At 35.1% G+C, this 24487-nt stretch overlaps 1 protein-coding gene across 1 annotated transcript in view; it reads right to left on the reverse strand.

Annotated features, from left to right (window-relative positions):
- The window catches only part of LOC101740597 (uncharacterized), a 71898-nt gene extending 48116 nt beyond the window's left edge, over nt 1–23782 (reverse strand). The window contains exons 1-2 of the mRNA XM_004928486.1: nt 23559–23782; nt 6451–6496 (exon numbers count right to left, since the gene is read on the reverse strand). The gene's annotated coding sequence lies outside the window, so the exon portion shown is untranslated. The remainder of the gene's footprint in view (nt 1–6450; nt 6497–23558) is intronic.
- Between the last annotated feature and the right edge of the window lie 705 nt (nt 23783–24487).

Here is a 24487-nt window from a genome sequence, read left to right on the forward strand (position 1 = left end):
CATATACTTTGCATACGATTTCGACATTCCTAGGCCAGATTAAACGCAGTAGGAATGAGTATAGTACACGATTATGTACGTTACTCGAACATCACAGTTGGCAGTCCTAGTGGTACGTCACAATGGGCCGAACTTGACCGAGCACGCTAACGGTATTCGGCCGCGCGCCGAGACTCTAGACAATACGTGTGAGCGAGCCGACAGGTTGCTCGGCTGACCCAATTATCTAACTGCAACTGGGCCATCTGTTTTCGAATGCGTGTGAATTTTTACGTACGTACTTTCACGCATGTATTCGCGCGGTTGCGGTTTTGTGATTCGTTAAAGTGATCATTCGCATGGTCCGCCCGTTTATGTATCCGTATGACTAATGTTTCCGCTCTCGGTCTGTTTTTATTTTGAGAATTTACAATAGCTGTGTGGTATATGTTTTTTTTTTCGCATTACATTTTCATTTCTTGCCAGCTACTGAAGGTCTACGCATCATTAAAATTGTCCTATTTTTGTACTATGTATAATACAGTCAAAACCGTTTACTGCGACATCGTTTAGAACAACATGCCGGTTATAATAACCTAGAACAAAGGTCCCGGCTGAATGCCATATGACCGCCTTATTAAAAATATTGCTTTCTACGACATTGGTAATAACGACATACCTCATAAAACGACCACATTTAACTAATATTTCGGAGAATTAAATCTGTTAGAACGACCGGCTAAGCTGTATTGTAAACAATTTGAATAGGTATCTACATTTGTCTTCAATGGCTATTAAAATCAGGAAAGAAAACAATAGGATTTAGTTTAGTCTAGGGTATTTTCTAATTCTTAGAAACAAAACACGTGCATGCGGTAGAGTCAAAGCCCGCTTCTTCATATCTCTTCAGCTAGTTTATTACTTATCTATACACAAGACGCACCAAAACTTTGTGGAGCTATTCGTGAAACTTTCAAAATGTCGCACAGAAAAAGAAAACAAATTAATATTGAAGAAAAATCGCGTATTATGTAAATATATTTTTCCAATAATTCCCTATCGATTTGTTTGTACTTGCACGATACACATTAAACATCACCGGTTGTTACGACTATCGGTTTTTACGACTGAATATGAGCAGTCCCTTCGATGTCGTTATAACAGATTTTGACTGTATTATAAAGCTGAAGAGTTTGTTTGGATTGAACGCGCTAATCTCAGGAACTACTGGTCCGGAATTCTTTCAGTATTAGATAGCCCATTTATTGAAGAAGGCTATAGGCTATGTAACATCACGCTACGTCCAATAAAAGCGAAGCACTAATAAAGAATGTTTCAAAATCGAGGTTTTTTCCCTTTTGAGAGCTTCCATTGCGTGCGCTGCAGAAACGGTTAAAGTTTCGCTAAAATAATGTATCACAGAATTGATCCCCTTTAAAATATCTAAAAAAAAGTCCGCGACAGCATATGTCTATATGTTAAGGTTAGCTGACTATAACGTTTTTTATGCTAATCAAATTTGTTCTAAAATAAACCATTATTTGTAAACTATTCCACGCGGACGAAGTCGCGAGCGAAAGCTAGTATTTTAATATTCTTTTTTTGCTATGTTAAGGATAGCTGGTGGCCTCTGAGAGATCTTTCTAGATTCGCCAGAACAGGTGGGCAAGTACAGTCTCAGCCAATATATTGAATTGTACGCATAGATGCTTTGATAACTACCCATCCGGAGACAGTTTTTCCGTATGGTTATTCAGACGTCTATAAGTTAAACTGATGTCAAAGTCTCAATTGCATTGACGGTAGATGTAAAATAAAATAACAAAGACGAAACGTCCGTGTTATATTAAATTAAATTGATCACGTTTATTCTACAACATCCATTAAATTCAATTAGACGTTTAACAATTAAAAACTTTCAAAATAAATCTCAATTACTAATTTGTAATCAAAATTAGTGACCCACATTCTTTGATCAATCAGTTGTGAGAAAGTTAACGTAATATATAAAATTGATCTATCGAATATTGAATTAAAACTTTCAACGACGTACATCTTCATCGATATTTTAATGACTTTATTTCGAACGAAGATTTAATTATCGAAAACAAAAAGATAAGTGGGTATTTATCTCTATTTCTTTCTTAAATTGGTTTTCGATTCTCTTCAAATAAAGCTAATTTATGCAACTATTCCTTGAACAGACTTTTTGCGTGTTTGCACCTATCTTTACGCAATATTCTCCACAATACCCATATAAATGAGGTTATGAGCATTGTTTCACTGATGTGTGAAATAAAAATCCAAAAAATATGGATTAATTTTAAGCGCGCAAGAAAATACGACCTCACGCACTTTGCTTAATAGAAAAAAAAACAATTTGAATGAAGAGAAGATACGTTATGTTAAAAAAAGAACTAAAAAAAATAATTATAAAAATCAGAACGAATTCCGTTTCATTTTGTCGCAGGCACTATGTTTTATTTATGCTAAAACTGACATTACATTTTAAATACGCCCAGCGATGGCGTACGCTTGCGGCCTGCAGGTAATAAAGTCACGAAGTACATAGCAGGCGCCACAAACTGGCTAGTCTAGTCGCGAAATGAACGATCTACGCCGGGATGCTGTACATAGAGAAAACCTATATTATGTTGAGTGGAAAGCCGGTCAATGCCGCCTATGCAGGAAGCTACTGCGGTTTCATATAACATTCCAATGCGCTTGTAACATTTACTTAAGCTTAATATTTTACTCGGGTCGTGAACTGGTTTCGAAGTGGGCACCGTATGGGTGAAGACGTATTGAAATGATTTGAATGTGTCGAAGTAAAACAGTCGCCTCTAAATGCTAACTATAGGTGCTAAGAATATGCATTTTCTGGGTTTCGTTATTCTTTAAGATTTTAATCCGTGAAGGTCGGTCGTGGTGTTAAGTAAAAGTATTTACTAAAAAAAAACAGGTATTTTCTGTGGGAATTTAGAACTAACACGATACCATACTCGATACCAGTATTCGGAGTCTCTAACCCGTTTAATTATAAACGCTTAACGTCAATTCGGATACGCATAATATATTTCTATCCTATTTTAACAGATACGACTTAACAGGCGAATTTCTATAGAAGACTCTCGAACTAGCAAAGGATCGCTTCGTTTATTTATTAAAGTTGCAACAATGCTTACACTTAAATAAATTTACGTTTTGATTTAGGCTATTATATTAAATTAAATTAAGTCCAATATTTTATTAAAATTCTCGCATCGCATTAATATTGTTAAATGTTAATAAAAAAAAACCAAAAAAATCCATTCGCGGTCTCATACAAATTAGAAAGTTCAAGTAAAAGTTTCGAGTCGTTTACATCAGTAGAGAATTTTACAAACAAAACGACCGTTGCGAATCCGAAATGTCCGCGGCACCTGTTCGCACCTAAATCTACTTTTTGTCGTACGTTTCCGTGAATACACACATAAAAATAGTATCTCTTTTTTATATTGACTTTTCTGCGTCTTTTAAATGTCAACTAACTCACGACTCGACGTTTTTCGTTCGATTACATTGTATTTAGTGATTTAGCTCAACGCACGTCATAAGCAACTTTTTTTTTCTAATGACTCAACTAAAAAGTTAAAAGAATTACATTAAACCTGCTTTTGGAATGTGCATCTTAATTTTTAAGAGGCGTAAAAAAATCCTTCTTAAACGAAATCTTTGCTAAAGATTCCTGAAAAGACAATTAATAAAAAAAAACAGAACATAATATTTATTAATATTTTTCCGCAACATGTCGTGTGGCGCGGCTAAAAATTTGTGCAAGGTCAACGGCCTCGTGTAACGCGAGGGCACCTAGCTTCGCTTTAGATTGCCGTTTTTGTATTGCAAAAACGACAAGTATTTTAAATGTGTAATATAACTATTGCAAAAACGATATTATATATATGTAATATAAACTATAGTATAGTATGACTTAGCTAATGAATGTCGTTTTTCGCAATTTATCCAGTTTCGACTGCAGATACGGCGCCCTAAATTAAAAAAATAGATATATTTATTGATCACTAGCTGACCCGGCAGACTTCGTAGTGCCTCAAACGATAAATAAAAGACCTAAACTTTTGTATAAAATAAACTTAAAACACACAAAAGGAATCCGTCCGACGGGGGACACGTCAAAGGGAAACAAAATTGTTATTTTCATTAAATTCCGAGCATTTTCATATTTATCTACCTTTCAAACCTTCTCTGGACTTCCACAAATAATTCAAGACCAAAATTAGCTAAATCGGTCCAGCCGTTCTCGAGTTATAGCAAGACTAACGAACAGTAATTCATTTTTATATATAAAGATGTATAGATTATTATATTTTATTTAATGACATAAATTTACGTCACGACAATCCTGATATTACAATCTAACACACGAGACCTAAGCTAGTGCGTGCATTCATCCTGGAAGATACCGTCAGAATGTCAATTGCAAGAGATATACAAGAACGACCGTTAAAGTAATGCAATAAGGAAGTTCAACTTAACTAATGGACCAGCCTATACTGGCGATGGCTGTTAACAATATCTTCTTTGCCATATTAATGTCCGGTCCATTACTTATCTAAGTACTTACTGGGTCGGTGTAAATAATTAAAGAGGATTTTTAGTATGCCGATAACCTTGTACTGACCTATAAACTGATCGTACTAACAAACTGTACATAACAATGTAGCTAATAGAAGCATCTTTGTCGCGGTACTTGAAAACTGTTTTCTACCTATTAATTGCATTAGTCATTTTTTACCGAATAACAAGAGAAATCTAAAAGCAAATACACACACAATATTTTTTTATAAACAGGTTTTAAGAAGGAATGCTACTGGCGGAAGCTACAAAGCAACCGCGAGACTCATTCTAGGGAAACATTCATTACTGCCCCTTGATTGTCCTGAGAATCTCCAAATATGTTCTGATCACTATAAATATTCACTGACCTAGCCATTACTACGAATCGTTCAACGAAAACAAAATACATTCTCCATGCTAACAGCTTATTTGAATCGGCCATTTAAATTCCTCACAACTTAGTATTCGAATGCTCTCGTGAGTAAATGACGTTAGCAAACCATTTCATGGAGAATGTCCGTGAAAATAGCGCATAAAGATAAACTGTTTCGCTGGTCGCAAATCACCTACAATGCACCTGTCACTTCAGCGTACAAAATAAAGATATTTATGCAGAAAATATCGCGTTGAAAGCACTTATTCGACCGCAGACCGCGCTTGTTAATATTAGAGGACTGATTCTTCATGCCTTTGCCTACAATGTTTCGAACTATATATGAATTATGAAAATAACAGATTCGTTCTCAAGGAACAGGGAAAAAAACCTATTGCAAATGCAAATTCTAAGATAAAAATCTATACTTATCACTACATAGTATAAAACAAAGTCGCTTTCTCTGTCTCTATATCTGTCTGTCCCTATGTATGCTTAAATCTTTAAAACTACGTAACGGATTTTGATGCGTTTTTTTTTAATAGGTAGAGTGATTGAAGAGGAAGTTTTATGTGTACAATAACATCGATTAAATAGTGGAAAAATCAATAATAAATTACAGTTTCCGAAGCGAAGCGAGGGCGAGTCGCTAGTAATATTATAAAGCTGAAGAGTTTGTTTGCTTAAACGCGCTAGTCTCAGGAATTACTGGTTCGATTTGATAAATTATTTCAGTGTTAGATAGCTAATTTATCGAGGAAGGCTATAGGCTATATAACATCACGCTAAGACCAATACAAGCGGAGCACCAATAAAGAATGTTTCAAAATCGGGTTATGCTAAAGTAACTATTCCACGCGGACGAAGTCGCGGGCAAAAGCTAGTATATAATATTTTAAAGCGTGGCAGCTTATTCGGCTGTTTGTGCCTTAAAATATTTGTTTTGCTTAAGCGACACTACGTCGGTAATGCTCGACAGCAAAAACTACAATCTCAACCAGTTCACGACTTTCCCACGTATTGGAAATAAGCTGACTATTCCTATGTGCTTGCCAGAGCAATGTACACTGTTACTTCCACATAAATTGATATCGTTTTTATAACAAAAACACATTACTAAGCAGTATCTTTTTAATACGCACACAAATGCTTTCGGAACCTTTTTTTTTATTGCTTAAATGGGTGGACGAACTCACAGCCCACCTGGTGTTAAGTGGTTACTGGAGCCCATAGACAACTACAACGTAAATGCGCCACCCACCTTGAGATATAAGTTCTAAGGTCTCAGTATAGTTACAGCGTCTTCCCCACCCTTCAAACCGAAACGCATTACTGCTTCACGGTAGAAATAGGCAGGGTGGTGGTACCTACCCGTGCGGACTCATAAGAGGTCCTATCACCAGTAATAAAACCTATTTACTATATGACTATTAAATGCGTAGTTAATAAATACAAAAATGAAAATAAAGCATGATTCTTACCGAAGAGGTACAGGATTTATCTCACAAGTCACTCAGGAACGAAACCCTGCAACAAAAGAAAAGAACAAAATTAACATCACGAAACTGAAATTTGTGCATAGAATACGTCTCGACAGCTGCAGTAATGATTAGGTACAAGAGGAAAGTGACAAGTCAATGAATTGTCAAAAAATGTAATACGAACCGTTATGTGTAAATAGTAAACTAGAGGTCCCGTAGTAGTCGAAATTCGACTATAATTAATTGGAATTGTAAGTTTGTACACTATTATGATTGTATTTTATACTTCTATAATCACAAATTTCACCAAGACTACACTATAAAAATATTAACAAAAACAAACAATATTTACTCTCAATTTGACAACAGACCTCAAGAACAAAAGTTTGACAATAAATAGTATGCATGCGTGTGTGCGTCAAATACATGGTATGTAGTGTTTGTAATGTTTTCTTTATTGATTTAATGTATCTTATATGCATTATTTAAAAAAAATATTAGCATTGTGCACTTCTTCTCTATATTCTCTATAAGTGTGGAAAATTTCATACTCCTCCGTCCGCGCAATTTAAGTAAAAAGGGATACAAAGTTTTTGCTTCACGTATTAATATATAGATGTATGTATGTAGCGTAAAACGTTCGACAACCCGGCGTAAGTGTTAAAAGCGACACCACTTTCTTTGATCTAAATTGAGCTGTCAAATCGGAATGAGTATCATGCGGAATATGGAGATTAACAAATCGTCCGTAAACATACTTATTAGTACATTAATATTCACTAGTGGCCCCGCAGTAGTCGAATTTCGACAATTATAAGCTTAAACATTATTATGGTTCTATTGTCAAACACTATTATAATTCGATAATATAATCACAGTATTCGCCAAAACTGCACTATAGATCAATAATATTAAAGACAAACAATATTAATCTATTTTCAATTCGACCACAGACTGTAAACAATAACAAAAGTTTTCCAATTGACTGTAAACAAAGAGTAAATTTTTATGTATGCGTTGTGTCAAATACATGGTAGTGTGTGTAATATTTACTTTATTGATTTAATGTATCTTATAAGCATTATTTAAAAAAATATTGGCATTGTGCACTTCTTCTCTATATTCTGTATAAGTGTGGAAAATTTCATACTCCTCCGTCCGCGCAATATTCGTAAAAAGGGTTACAAAGTTTTTGCTTCACGTATTAATATCATATAGATGACGCGAACTGTGCGTACTCGTGTCGAATCTAACGGATAATGTGCAGTCATTAATCTGATGCAAAAACCGATCATCACAATAAACAGGCGCCGTATTCACATCATTACGCGATATTCGCTCGTATTCATCTTCACATACGACAACCGGAAGCTGGTTGAGAACGACACGCAAAATTTAACGCTCCATTAATTACGCGTTAGTGAAATCGAGTTAATTAATTCAGTATTTGCTTTTTTTATTCGTATTAAAAACTCGATCAAGAATCGGTGTTAATGAATTCAAATATTAGTGTTGTTATTATTCATCATTCACCTAATTGTTACTAATACGTAACATAGCTGTTTTATTGCAAAGAAACGGTTGTCGGCTTTATGAGTATTTAAAATACGTGATAAGTATTTAAACAGGTTTCGATGTTTAAAAGAGTCAATCGACTTTTTTATAATCAAATTCGTGTAATGTACTTCGCTAATTTATGGCATCGTAAAATTTGATTTAGCATTTCCTAAATATTTTGATGCGACACAATACTAATACTAAGCCAAACGCTTATAACGGAACATTAATTAATACAATTCGTGACTACTAGGGTCCTATACTCAATTTCGTTTCAATTATTTCGGTGTATATTCTATACTTTTCAAAACACTAAATGCTTTCATTCAACAATGAATAATTTCCGTTTATTTAATATGCGTTTTACGTCAAACTCGTTTCATACCTTTATAAACAACACAAAGCAGGAGACGAGACTCGAATACGCACTAACCAGCTAGAGTTCAGAATAAATCACAACACGACATCAGAATCCTCGCTCTTTGTACAGATCTTAATAAACAGAGAACTGGCAACAACATCGCCGTTGGCGATCGTGCGCAGCAAATGCGTGAGAAAAAAAAATCGCACTGAAATTGTTTCTATCGCTTCGGTTCAGTCGGTTCCCCTTTATCCGCGCAGCTGATCGCACTAGACAATGTGGGTGCAGATGGTACCGGGGAGGGAGGGGGGTGCTAGTGGGGGCGGGGGTGCAAGCGCTTGACCGCGCTGGGCGCAATGACCTTGCGTCTGCATTCCTCCCGCTCTTTCGAAGACTCCCGCGGCTATCCAGGCTCTCCCGACACGACGTCTCCGCTCAGTTTAACTACCCATTACACAAACATCAACAAATATGTCTGACATAGTTCAGAATGAACAGAACTATTATAATAAATAATGCCTGTCTCATTCTCTAATAAAACATCACTAGAATACACGTGTTATTTGTGCTTGGAATGTAATTGCTCAAAGTGTACGTATTCAGAGTCCATGAGTGCAATGTTTGATGTAAACTTATATTAAAGTGTTTGCGTACAATAGTGCATTAAGGGAAGTAGGTTAATAACCTTTGAGAAGACATGGAAGACACGTACGGCACCAACAGGCTGAACAAACAAGGAAACTATTGGCTGTTACGTGCCGTATCAATACCAAACTATGGCATAGAAACTAGGTATCGAATAGTTTGATCAATTTTTAAATAAATATGAACGAATTGAAATCGAAAAGTACTTAATCTACACTAAGTCTTTAACTAAAAACGAATTTAAGCAATTGTCGTACTTAGGCAACAATTTAATTGGCTTCACAATGCTATACTAAGGTAAAGGAGTCACGGTGAATCAGCACCTAATCGGCAAATAACGGTTCCCGAGGTAAATAGTCGGAAAACCACGAGCCGACCTCATAAAAACCGTTCGGAGTGACTCAAAATCGGTATTAAGCCCACGCCGATGGACAAAATATCCACAAACCGGAACATAAACACACATAATGAGTTCGTACCTTCTGCGTTTCGCGTTCACATTCAAATCTATAAAAGGCAGACTTAGTAATGTTTCTTTATTGTCCTATTTTCATTTTCCTTACTCGGCAGTTCGAAATTGTATTAGAAAGTTAAAATAAACACTATTGTCTCAAAATCTACAGAAATAAACAATTAATTATTTCAACCTTACTCTGAAATAAATCAGTTTTATAACTGCTAAGACGCTTCTCTACATTCATGGTATTTATTTCTTTTAATAGCATCGGCCTCCTAATTATTAAAACTAGAAAAAGATTATAAACACAGCACCGGAGACTATAAATAGGGTACACTTGTAAACGGAATATTAATATAATAGCATACACAGTTCATTCGTATTGAAAGACATAAATTAAGCAACCTCAATAGGGCGTATTAGAAAGCATTTGGTATTCATTAAAAATTGAATGCAATGATGAATTCAATAAGTAATAAATACGAAACACGACGTATATGGACATTGGTGAATTGTTCGCGAAATACACTAGCGTGTATAGTGTTTTCAAAACTTTAATGGGACTTTATCTTTATGGAGACAGCAGAATCCCATCAACCATAAAAATTAATGCACTAACACGATCGATAAGACATAATAGACATCGTATTTTTTCAACAGAATCGAATGACGCTAACACCTGACCCACTGATATATTGTTTCCTTTTAGAAACATAAGCGTGTATAAATTTTTTTCATTAATTACTGTATTTCGGGTAAAAAAAGAATATTATTAATCTCCAATTAGTTTTAGGAGACAAATTATATGTGTTGAACAAGTTTACGCGTCTGATGTTATTAAATATAGTTCGTTTAACTTTTTTATTATATTTATAATTTAGCATAGACAATAGAGCGTCACAGCTTATATGGGGTTACGTGACTATGAAAGACCAAAAACACCACCAATGTTAGTGCCTACCTTGAGACATGACTTTTAACTGAATAGCATTAAAGTAATAGCGTATATGTGGTCACTAAATAGACCACATTAAATAAAATTGTGAGTCTATCCAATTTGCATCTTCACAGCAACTATCACCAAATAAATAGGTGCGACCGAAAGTGTAATTCTAATCATTTTACTGTCGTTTTATGAAATGCTTTTTTAGGTCACGCTTCTACATCTCGATAATAAATACAGAAAAGTGAGTCATCGCAACCGCAAGCAAGACATATACCTACATAAGCCATCTTTCCTTCTTAACACGTAAAAATGATGACGGTTTAAAAAATACGAAGAAGAACCGGTCCATGTTACGTAGATTACGAGTCACATATAATTGTTAGATTTGTTTTTCTATCGGGAATAATGTAGTAAAGTTTGAAGTCGTAACGGCAAACACCTATTCTAAAGTTTTAAAAAAAATTTTTGCTTAACACTTTCTGTACACGAATAGATTAAGCCTCGGCTCATCTGGTGTTAAAGGCTTTTCTCGAAAGGACATCACAACGCACCCCTCCATCCAAAATTCTTCGTGGCAGATATCCGCAGACTAAGCTATAACACAAAATGGACGCCTCAATTGCAACATCCAATAGGTTATCATTCATACTGAATGTCTCACGCCCAACGTTTGCCCTAAAACCAACAAAAACATAAAATATTAATAGTCTACCGTTACTTCACGATCTTGACGTAATTTCCTCCGGTAATTAAAAGCCGCTGTGATTGTGTCCGCTAACTGTATCGAGTTCCCGCGCCTATTAATGCAGTTACATACATTCGTTTCTATGGCTTATGCTAATCTGTGGGAATGTTTTAGAACCGAGCGTGCCCGTGTACAGAGGTAGCAGCGCAATTACGAACAATCCGATAGAAAAAATGTTGAGGTTTCAATTCTTTTATCGCAAATAGAGTAGGTACACAATAGTTAGCCGTGTAAATATCAGTTGCTCTGTTCTATTATACATCTCACTGTCGTGTAATTGTATGTGAAATTACTTACATAATATTTTTTCGATTTAGCTTTTAAAAGTAAACAAAGTTATTTGTAAAATAAAAATTAGTTATTGTCTATACATTTAAATTAAAAAACAGTCCAGATTAAATAATATTAACGTATAACGCACCCTTAAATAGAAATCAAGGGTTGGTTAAGAAGAAAGCTGAAGTAACTTTATTGTTAATTTAAGAATAATACAATAGCAACGCTATGTCCTATGTGAATGCTTTGAAGAATCTTACTCGATATCGATGAATTTAGCCTTAAAAATTATTTGGGAAACTCCTACCTATTATAAATTAATTTAAGAGAATCCATAAAAAATAAAAGTTTTATATTCCATTCGAACGGCTAGAATAAAAATATCCTCTACTCGAATAAAAACAATTAAGGACGTCAATAAGCCTAGAGGCCATCTTGTGCAGTTAATATTCAGCTCAGAAATTTTCTAATTTTAAACATATTTATCTTTCACGAATTCAATTGCATCTTTCTTTTTAGTATTAGAGGAAATCATTTTATTAACTCACACTGCCACATCACTATGGATTGTATCAATGAAAATGGCAGAAAAATGTCAGTGTATTATCGAAATAATAATTTACGATAATGATCATGTATATTGTTCGACATAATCTCAGATTCTATTCAACCTCACATGGGAGCAGGCCCGTTATCATTTCTCCAAACAAAAAACGATCTCCGATACGCCATTATACTGAATTTGCATCTTTTAATTACATTTTACGCAGATATCCAAAAATGCTTTATATTGGGTTAGCAAATTTCTGTGACGTATTTAACGAAAAACTTTTGAAACTTTGTTTTTTAAGAACGATGAAAAATAAACATAATACATTATACATATAATGATTTTAATTGTTGAGTTTTGTAACTGTGTATTTTCTTCAAGAGTCGTAGATATAATCAATACCGTAAAATTAGTTAATTTCAATTTTTTATATACATATACAGAGATGAGTACAGCTAAAAATATAAACTGTTATGTTTATATAATTTTCACAGGAATTGGGAAAAAAAACTGAAACATTTACAGAGCAAAACTTATATTCTTCAATAGCAAACATTAGCAATCCTGATAAATATATTTTTCAGTGTAAATGAGTTGATAAACTTACGTCCGACCGGGAAGTAAATGGTTACGGGAGACCATAAACCTCACAACTTGAGACGTGAGGTCTGTACGGTCCTTCAAGTCGGAACGCATAAATTATTTGCGGTAGAATCGTAGCAAACACTCTTGCAGGTATTCTTACGCTCTAAACACCAGTAAATGCTAGTCTATACGACGACAGCTACGCTAATATATTATTTCCATAATAGTATTAATGTTATTATTATGTAGTGAGCGTAAATTGCTGAATTATGAATACTGTTAGCATAAACGGCTGTAATGTACATCGAATGCGCACGTTGATGTCTTTAATACCGATAAAAATGGCTTGTTCGTAGCAAATTGCGTAGCTCATGTACGTACATGATTATTAACTTGCGTGATTATGTTTTTATAATAACTTCATTTTTGGAGGACAAAGTAAGCTTTGCATTTTCGCAAAAATGTAAAGCTTAGATTAGCCTAGATAGATAGATAATCTTTATAGACATATTTCTTCTGTGCGTGTGTTTGTCACTGGACTCATCCTACGCGGCTGGACCGATTTTAATGTAATTTTCTGTGTACCTTCAGGTGGATTCGAGAATGGTTTAGATTTACAAATCAGTCCGGCAGATGGCGTTGCAGTCGGTATCTAGGTTATTTATCTTTCCTAGAAATAATTTATATGGCAAAACAACGTTTGCCGGGCCAGCTAGTAATCTCTGTCTACTTGTGAACGCATCATAACAATTTATTTTAGTAATTACAGAGCTGTGCGCGAATAAATAAATAAAATAAACAGATTGATAATAGTTCTAGAAATACAAAACTTCCGGATTTTACTGTTTAGTTGAACAGCAAAATTCTCATTGTGAAATAGGTATGAGATAAAAAAAATAAGCAGTGTCATTTCATATGGTTTCTAGGATAGGGGTAATAATACCCGTGGTTCAATTGTTTTCAAACAATCAACGATCGCACCACGCGGCATTGGCCCGGTCGTTGACAGCGTGAATATTGTCGTCTCATCCAATCTAGCCCTATTGTGTTTTAAAGCTACTGTAATGTTATGGTTATTGGAAACCAGCTCAATTATATACTACCGTCGATTCTATCCTTGAAACAAAACAAGCATTCGTTATTTTAAAACAAAAACAACCGGTCGTATACTTTGTTCTACATCGTGTCCTGAACTTAAGCCAACAATTTGTTTTCTATTGAATCGTTTTATCTAACCCTAAGCCTAAGGTACGGTCGAGAGCGGTGGGTTCGGCGACCTGAGCGCACGAAGTCTCCGCAATTATTATGTAATAAATAAGTGAAGTATCGAATCAGACCGCACGCCGAGACAAGGTACATCGATAGAAATCTCCGCGGCTTGCACCGGAGCATAGACTCGCGATTTATAAATCTAAAGCCTGATTCACACAAGAAAGAATCAACAGCGCGGACGAGTGTAAGGATATAATAGTAAACAATTATGTTGAGAAAGCATTTATTTTATTGCCAGTATTAAGTTTTGTCGTCTTGGCCTAAAGAATAAGACGTCCTGTACATTTGTATCGAGCGATGCACCGGTGTTCGAATCCCGCAGGCGGGTACCAGTTTTTCTAATGAAATACGTACTTCACAAATGTTTACGATTGATTTTCACGATGAAGGAACAACATCGTGTTATAAAAATCAAACCCGTAAAATTATAATTTGCGTAATTACTGGTGGTAGGACCTCTTGTGAGTCCGCACGGGTAGGTACCACCGCTCTACCAATTTCTGCTCTGAAGCAGTAATGCGTTTCGGTTTGAAGGGTGGGGCAGCCGTTGTAACTATACTGAGACCTTAAAACTTATATCTCAAGGTGGGTGGCGCGTTTACGTTGTAGTTGTCTATTGGCTCCACCACCACTAACACCAGATGGGCTGTGAGCTCGTCCAGCTAAGCAATAAAAAAAGCATTTGTTTTCTTGCCAGTATTAAGTGGTTACCAGTGTAAAGACACAACACAATGTGAATGCCGTCCACCTTAAGACATGAGGTGTTAATCTCAACTGTATAGTACAATTTATTTGAACTTCGTACGCTAATTGCCCTAAACTGTTCACGTGATGATTAATGCACACATAAATTTTTTGACCCAAAAAATACCAAACCCAAAAAAAAAAATTTCCTAATATTTTCGGCATGTTCAAGAAACTTTATTTGCTTACTTCTTTCAATCTAAATGTTCATAAACTTGGCGGAACTTAGGAAAGGCCTTTCCGCGCTATATCCCTAGTCAATTAACAATAGAATCGAAAAAGATAAAATGCGATTATTGTCTCTGAGCTTTAGGAAAAGGAACATTGAAGATTCGTATGTTACGTAATAAAATAGGTCATGTTTTTTTTAATTTTTAGCAAACAAAGTGCACTAATTATCTTCACTTTAGAATTTCCATCGTTTTTTCGACTGCTACTATTTAGCTACTACTATTACTACAAGAAATAAAAGGCTTTTTATTTTTATTTATTTATTTATTATTACTACTTACGTTTCCGTAAAAAAAGAATGCGAATAACCTTAAGAACAAAATTATTACTAACTAGCTGACTCGGCAGACTTCGTAGTGCCTCAATCAATAAATAAAATACCTAAACTTTTGTATAAAATAAACTTAAAACAAACAAAAGTAATACTCCGACGGGGGACACATCAAAGGAAAAACAATATTATGTTTTTTTTAATTCCGAATTTTCATATTTATCTACCTTTTAAACCTTCTCTGGACTTCCACAAATAATTCAAGACCAAAATTAGCTAAATCGGTCCAGCCGTTCTCGAGATTTAGCGAGACTAACGAAAAGCAATTCATTTTTATATATATAGATAGATAGATGATTCAGTCAAAAAATACAAAGAGAACCGGTATAACTTTTCTTCTGTGTATTTTAACAACATTTAGCATCTATCAAAATACGAAAAACGTTCATCATTCATTATTCTATTCCCAGTAGCCTACATATCTTGATCGATCACTAAGCGTCTGATGGTTACGCTTCAACACTACACTAATAATATTTTGCTGATAGCCAACAGAGAATTCAACCTTAATAACTTGTAATACGGAAGTTTTTGAATGAAATACCACTGTCTCAATTATAGGAAGGCAATGTCGGCACGATTCCCAAGCGCCACGCCCGAGTGATTCTCGTCTAACGTCGTGTGAGCGTCACACTACTCCACTCTAGGAGAAACTTTTGAAAACAAACCAGCAATGACATCCAAGCCGACTCAATAGACACATGATCAGCACATCATTAATAACGACTTAAAGAGCGTTCGCTCTAAGCAATGAAATATATCTTCGTCTCTCTCTGACGTATTTGTAAAGCCGTTAATTCGATTTAATTCAAAAAGTTATGTTTTCGGTAGGAATTCGATCAACAATTCAACAGTTGAACTTTTTTTTTTTGTACTGTAATAGACAGGGATCATATCTGATCATCATTATTCTGCCCTTCTCCCAGTTACCTGGGGTCGGCGCAACATGTTTTCTCCTTCCATACTCCTCTATCCTATACCATTTCTTCGCTCACTCCCCTCTTACCCATATCGTCTTTCACGCAATCCATCCATTTCTTCTTAGGTCCACCTCTTCCTCCTATATCCTTCCACATTCATAGTTAACATTTTCTTACCAACCTCATTTTCATTTCTGATCATAAGATCTATAAAGCTATAAAGCCGCTCAATGTATTCGTATCGAGGAAAGGTGTAGTGAGATGAAAAGAAGTTTCCAACAACAATAGTTCATGATGTTCTCAACTGCTCTATCATAAACGCAACAGCGAAGAACAAAAATGTGACGACGGATATCAAGTCCTACTGTCGATCCCAATTTTTCCAGGTGTGACTCCCACAATGATACTCAAACTAAATTAATCAATTTTTGGAATTACTCGTCATTTTGTGAATTTCCATCGATGGGCCATCTTGCACGGTTCTGTCGCGAATCAGTCAAGCGTTTTATTTTGGTTTGTGACACATCCGTCACACAATATAATTGAGAATCCCCCTGAAATCTCAAGATCGGACACCGCAGCTTTTGCGTTTTGTCACAAAAAAGGAAATATCACTTTCACTACGGGCATGCAAACTTTACAATATGCGCGCATACATACATACACAATAACCGAGCTGAAGCTCCGTCTTATGCACTTTCTCACTCATTTATCACGTGAGTAGGTCAAAACGGAAACGTGCGAAGACCACGCATGCGCTTCGCCGGGGACACTGCATGCCGAATTCATTGCTGCTCATAATGCACCATGTTCCTCTGACTACGCGATCCGAGCTGTCAGTGAAAGTAACATTCGTGGCTCGTACAGCTCTTTTCAAAGAAAACCCGTTACATTCCTAATACTTTGACTCAAGTAACTATACTTGAGACCTTAGAACTTATATCTCAAGGTGGGTGGCGCATTTCATTGTAGATGTCTATGGGCTCCAGTAACCACTTAACACCAGGTGGGCTGTTAGCTCATCCACCCATCTAAGCAATAAATAAATAAATAAAGTTTCTAAGCTAAAGTTTTTTTTTTAAATAAAACCACAAGTTTCAGTGCACTTCATTAAAGTGATTGACCATGCTATAAATAACGACATTTTTTCTTTTTCTTTTTTTCTTTCTTATTAGCTCTAAGCATGCGTGTGAGAACTTGCACCATTTGATCAAACATTAGCTCTGCGTGATAAAAGTTTATATTAAGCATCGAAAAACTCGATTATAGAACTTGAAATGCGAGATTGCCCGATAATGAGCGATTAACCCGGAGTGCGAGTTCGGCGTGCATTTATTTCTGTGACTGATATAATCGCTCGCAGAGGCGTCGAGAGCATTATCGTGGTCATCTTATTTTGACGACCAACTCAGTAACTACAGTTAGACAAAATTTTTCACATTCCGTTCTATTCGTAAACGCAACGAGCACTAACCGGCGACGTGGGTGTGCCGCGAGAACAAAGGTTGACATAAATTTTGTACGCGATTTTGAATGTTAAAGAAATTTTTGTACAAGTCTATGAGAATTGATGTACTCAGGTTTCGATTTAGTCCAATTAAGCACAACTAAAGTTAAATGATCGAAGATTTAGTGCTTTTGTTTGAGCGAAGCATTTACTAATACATCTAAGGTCTACTTTTATTACAACGGCTGCCCCACCCTTCAAACCGAAACGCATTACTGCTTCACGGCAGAAATAGGCAGGGTGGCAGTACCTACCCGCACGGACTCACAAGAGGTCCTACCACCACTAAAAATAATCCGACTACTAATAACTGAATCCGATAATGTAACAACTAAAGTGCATTTTATAATAATATAAATATCTGATATAAAGGAAGTCATTAATTTCTTTAATAATAATAAAACTGTACTTCTGTTATCCAGTGCGGTTATAAAGCATATACTTTACAGTCGACTAAATCACGGCAAAGCGCAATTACACTCGGGATATACACTGCTAAAAGACAAAACCAATTTGACTTACGGTAATACCCGAGGTCATGCTATCCTACTGGACGCAATCACCGGCGTCCATTTATTTGCCGCAAAAGAAACCATTTTATTTTTCATACGATTGAATTACACGACTATTAGAGCGAAGAAGCACATTCGGCTGAGATGCGCCTCGCACGTGAGCCGTCGTGTTGGCCCTCCCCGAGGTCTATTACGTCTATCTTATTTATAATCTATTTCGCTACGACGAACATTACAATCGAATAATGAAACTAGAATAATGTAATTTCCAACGATCAGCCATACAGACATTAGTGCAGGAGGAACAATAATATTGGATTACTTTTGCAGATTTTATTAGCAATTGTTATTATTAAATCATAATGAAAAATATTCGTGACACGTAATCTTTTCTATTTTTTACGTGTCACAATAATTTCTTACGGCTTCGCGTTCTAAACAAAGTTCAATAGCTTTTCCATGGATTTCTATTTTGTGTATACAAAAAAAAAAACCATAAAAGTTGACTAGATACCGAGTGAGCTAATTCGTTTGATTCACCTTTGTCAATACGCACTAAAAACGTGACGATTTTTTTACAGAAAGTTCCAACGGATTCAAGTTCAATGGCAATGTTAAATGTTACTTCCACATCGATCGCGCTATTGTGCTTTTTTTTTTTTTGCCAGTCACGTAGCGCGGGTCATTCAGTAGCTGACGTGTTATGATGGTCATGCGAGTGATTAGATGTAACTGTAAAATTGTACGTGTAATGAGCCTCGGCAAATCTCAAATAAAATGTGAGACATTACGGAATTGTGAGATTGTGGGTCGAGTCGACGAGGGCACTGGGTCGGGGGAAAGTACTGGCGGCGCGTTCCTGCATCGCGCATGCCTCCGCAATTATATTACCAATATGCATCACAAATGTTGTTGGATTCGACAGTATATAGAAATGTGAATAGATTGAGACATCTTATTTATTTGTATATAGGAGATAATACCTGTCTATATTTGGTATCACTTCTACATATATAAAACTTTCACTCCGACTTTTCGTAACTTGTCTCACTATTTCGTTTTAGACAGAGCTTCAAGCTAGATTTGTCTGGTTGTTGGTAAAATCTATTGATGTAAATGCATATTCCACGAATATTCATCAGTGAGTCTATAATGTGAAACAAATGGAAATCCACGACTTTGGTTCTTATCTGTGATCAAATTTATTATTAATTAATTAATTAAATGAGACATCACGTTCCCCGAAAATTAGCAATCACAAACAAATTTAATGATTTGCAAAAAAAAAGCAATACTAGCAAAATCAGGAGGTCTACCTATAATGAAAATAAATGAAAAACAAACATTTTGGGGCGTCTAATTTAGATATGCGCTCACCAAGGGACAATGACCCGAATACGTTTGTCTCTCTTCTTCTCTCTTACCTTTAGATCAGCTTTTCCCAAAGTGGGTGATAACGCCCCCTTGTGGGCGCTGCAGGCCTAAAGGGGGGTGGTAAGAGATTCAGAAAAAAAATGGGGGCGTTGGGTAGAGACTAGGGAGGCGATTTGTAATTTCATCTTAGAGCACTCTTAGACACCGACTGAGCTCTCGCTATAGTAGTTTTTAAAAATGGGGGCACTAAAAAATAATATATTCGGAAAGGTGAACAAAATAAGTTTGAGAGCCCCTGCTTTAGATCCTATAATAAATAAATATTGTACAATGATATCAATATTACATACTATTAAAACACATGATGAATATGTGGGCCGACCAATGAATTGGGCGGGCCGACGGTCAAGGTCACTTGCACTTGAGCGCAAAAAACTTGCCAACTGGTTATGCCCACGCGAGTGGTTATCATTTGGGTCTCTGTAACGCCTTACAACACACCGGGTGATTGTACGGGCCAATTATAGCTTTATGGATTTGCATTATTTGTTCAACTTATTTTAATTAGGTAATAAATATGCCATTATTTTTATTTATTTGACATGCTTTTTTTAAATTTTGTTTATTGCTTAAATGGGTGGAGGAGCTCACGGCCCACCTGGCGTTAAGTGGTCGCCGAAGCCCATAGACAGCGACCACGTAAATGCCACCACCCACCTTGAGACATGAGTTCCAAGTCCCAGTTTTGTAAAGTACAACGGCTGACCCACCCTTCAAACAGAAGCGCATTATTGCTTCACCGCAAAAATAGGTAGGTACCACTACCCGTGCGGACTCGGAAGACCCTACCACCAGTAATTACGCAAATAAAAATATACAACACGATGTTATTCCTTTACCGCGGAAGTTATTCGTGAACATTTGTCTAGTACGTATTTTAAATTCAATATGCTCCTAACAGTTAAGATTTTTAAAGGTTCTTCTTTTATTATGCTATAGAAATTAGGGAGTAAGTCCTGGACATAAAATCTTTATAATTATTTTCTTTATTATTCTGCACGCAAACTCTTACCATAAAATAAAATTAGAGATTTAAGCTGTTCCACATAATCGTTATACCTGCAGACAGTGCTATTAAAGCGTAATGAAACTAAAACATTAAAGTTTTAAAATCCCTTTCGACCAAAGTTAAAAGTAATCATAGAAATGATTTTTGAAAACTATAAAAATTGTCGTAAAAAAAAATTGTCGATACGAAATATAATTATAAAATGGTGTTTCATTTAAGTGAACCCTTTAATTAAGGTGTTTGGAAAACAACTCTTGGTGAACAGCTAAAATCTTAAAATTTCTCAATTAAAACCAACATATAACTCGATAGTTGTCAGAATTTTTATGCTGTTCGATCTGTGACTTTAATAACTGCATTAATAAAACACCAGGAGTCATATCGTGAAGATGAAATTGCCCGACAACAAGGTCGGGCACCTCAAAATACTATAGTTCTTTCTATTTACGACTAACCACATTATTATAAAATGTCTATATCATTTAGTTACTTTACGTCGTCCGTGACTACGAGAACTGTAAAGTTTTTATAAACTTCGGAAACTATAAAATTATAAAATTAAAATCACAAACCCGAGATTAAACCGTAAAAGACCTTTTAATTAAAAAACTTTACAGTAGAGACAGAAGACAATTTAAATTGTGAATCTGTAAAGTAACTTTCAAAAACAAACTTTGAAACTTCAAACATCACAATAAATTCACTCGATGAAACTTATTCTAATTTTAAATGAAATTCAAAGTTCAAAACGATAACTACTACACTTAAAAGTTCGAGTCCGAACATTAAACAGTGACCATCAAACTTGGCCCGAGGCGGTACGAACTTTTGATTTATGATGCATCAATCATTTCGAACTCACTACTGATTGTTTGTTTTCAAACTGTTTATCTAATACGTGATTGCTGCGGAACGAAGATAAATTGTTCTCTCTTGCAAATAATTTCAAATGAAGAAATGAAAGCTCGAAAAATAAAATTGGAGAAATTTACCAAAAAAATTCATCACGACACTCCAATATGATTACAAGATTCTCAACATTTTTTTTTTATTGCTTAGATTAGAGACCTCATAATTAGAGGCATAAAGTCCAGTCAAAGGCTTCAACTTTTGAAAAAGGAAGTACATATTTCGTAATATTTAATTAATCTCATATAATATATTTAATTTAGTGAATTAAACGCTTTGAGGCCTCCTTAAACAAAATACAAAATGGAAATCGGAACACATATCAAAATAAATTATCTATAGCTGAAAGTAGATTCAACCAAAAAATGATGGTATTTAAATGTGGAGAAATTAACAAAATGCGGAATAAAATATCATTTAAATTTTACAATCGCTACTTTTAATTTTATACTAAAATCTCTATTATAGATTCAATTCAAATTTTCCAATACTTCGATTAATTTGAATAAAATCTAAACTCAGAAAGGAGAGAGTTTTTTAATAGTTTGTTAAACTCTCATCTATTAGAATATTTATTACCATTGTCTTTTGTTTTTGATCGCATTGATTGAATACCGGCATGGACAATTTTTAACACCATTTTCGAAAAAAAAACAAAAGACACAAATTATTTTATACTGTTCTTTTAAACATACCTTAGAACATAATGATAATGCTATTTCCGAGTACAGAGGATTTTAATTAGTGATATATAGTACGAGACTTATAATAGTGACGTATAAATAAATAATGAAAAATCAGGGATAACTTAAACATAGTCAATTAGTCCCAAATTAGGACTCTGTATTATGAGAACCAGATACTGATTCTTACTTTTGCTTCTTGATTTACCGATTAATACTTTTATACATTAAAATATATAAATATGAAATCACCAACACAAAGAACAAACTTATTAGATGTGAATTCGAACCCAAGTCTCCGGGCTCCGTAGTCAGAATCGTTAACTATAACAAAGAATGAGACAATTCATGTTCTGTTAAATCATGAATGGCATCGCATTATTTCCATACTGTGAATAACATAAAGGTTTGCTTTATTCTGCGACACGCTATTTTTACTCAAACAATATTATTGCATATAACTTTAATATCAAATACATAAGAACAGAACTCAATACGTTTTATTTGGATTAAAAATTTAAATAAAACAAGACTTTCTCACGCAATTGCAGGTTATACCTTCGAACGGGACCTTCATCTATTCCTCGGTAATGACAGTAATCTCTCCAATACCTCAGTTTACCTAGGGTTAGTCTGAACATAGAGCGAATAAATGTCGAACGACAGCGTCCCAGTAATTTCGTCATTACTCTTATTACGTACCCCTCGTGGAGTTTAATCTTGATAGAAAACGTGACACGCTAATTTTATATCTCAACAACAGTTCGAGGGGTTTTCGAGAACTTGAAACGATTTACACTAATAACCAATTTTAGCTTCTGTGTAAGTTTTGAACAGTCAAATTAAACCGTTAACTGGTGAGAAAAATAGCTGTGAACATTTTTCTCTATCCTGATAGTCGGATAATGCGACCTGTCGCATTATCCGACTGCAAAGCAAAATTAGATTACACTCTTTCAATAACAATTAACCACAATTAACCACCATTTTTGCCAAAAAATATTTGCTTCTATCTAAACCTGTGTTTTTGTTGTGATATTGTACTAATCTTAACAACAATTAATTATTGGACCAGTAAAATACTTTTATTTATTAATTAACAATATAAAAAAATTAGTGTCATAAAATGTCAAGTAAATAAATTGCAGCCTATTTCAAAATTAAATCACCTCCAGTAGATCCTCAAAAGGTAGCCAAGGTGGGAAATTTGACGTACCCAGAACAAGAACCTTATAATAACGTTACCTTTATAAAATTATATGCTTTTGCTTTCATTTAAAATAATTAGTCATTTATTTGAAACTAATAAAGCTTAGGTCAAGGTAACATACAACCAAATAATATGTATAGGTATACGTATAGGTATATACATAAAAGACGCTAAATAAGTATTATTTAGATAATTTGTTCGAGTTAATAAGCAGGAAGACTCACCTGAGTTCAACCACCTTACGTCTGCAACTACCGCACGAGAAAATGTTCAGAGTTTCACTAGTAACTGAATCAAGTCCCCGAGAACTTAACAGCGGGCACTAGGAACGAACTAGAGGGGAAATGAATTACGGATGCTCGCTTAACCGGCACGAACGTTCGCTACTGACACTGAGCCGCGTGACATGGGACCACGCAACCAGCCGAGCGTCTCAAACCGAATGAAATTGTGAAGAAGACGCCACGGTCTTATATAGACGTGGCTGTAACCTGACGCCGGATAACGGACTCCTGCACATGATCACGATAAACAAACATCGACCTTACTGCGCAGGCGCAAGCACCATAATCAGACTATACCATCTTCCCTTCTCGATAGGAGATAGATCGAATTTTCAATAAAGCGCCCCAAGCCGAACGCAGTAATTTTCTAGTGCAGTGCTTGTGAGCCCCTGCTTTTAGTCGAAGATCTAACATCGTAACAAATTTATATTTTTGGTTGTTGTAAAAAACAACAAAATAATAAAATCACAGGTAAGTATCATTTACTGTTTGTATTTTTGACTCAAATTCATTTACAACCCATTTTAATTTTCTTATAAATTCCTTTTCATTCTCATCATGAGATAAATGAACAATTGAGATACGCGCTGAACTAATCGAGTTATAAGTTTTATAATCAGTTTTATAACACTACAGGGCTTATAGCTACCAACCAAAAGCACGCACAACTATACGTTACCTAAAATAATAACCATTTTCGTATGTAGTTGAAAAGGAAAAAAAATATAAGTTTGAAGAAAGTACAAAGAGAAAATCTAAATACGAGCTGGTTATATTGCTGGATAGATCGATGTTGACAATATTATAGTACGGAATATAGAATATAGGCAAGTTTATCTTATATGTTTACGTGCATAATATGTAAATGC

This window comes from Bombyx mori, chromosome 15, assembly GCF_030269925.1.
Source record: "Bombyx mori chromosome 15, ASM3026992v2".
In the NCBI taxonomy this organism is placed as follows: domain Eukaryota; kingdom Metazoa; phylum Arthropoda; class Insecta; order Lepidoptera; family Bombycidae; genus Bombyx; species Bombyx mori.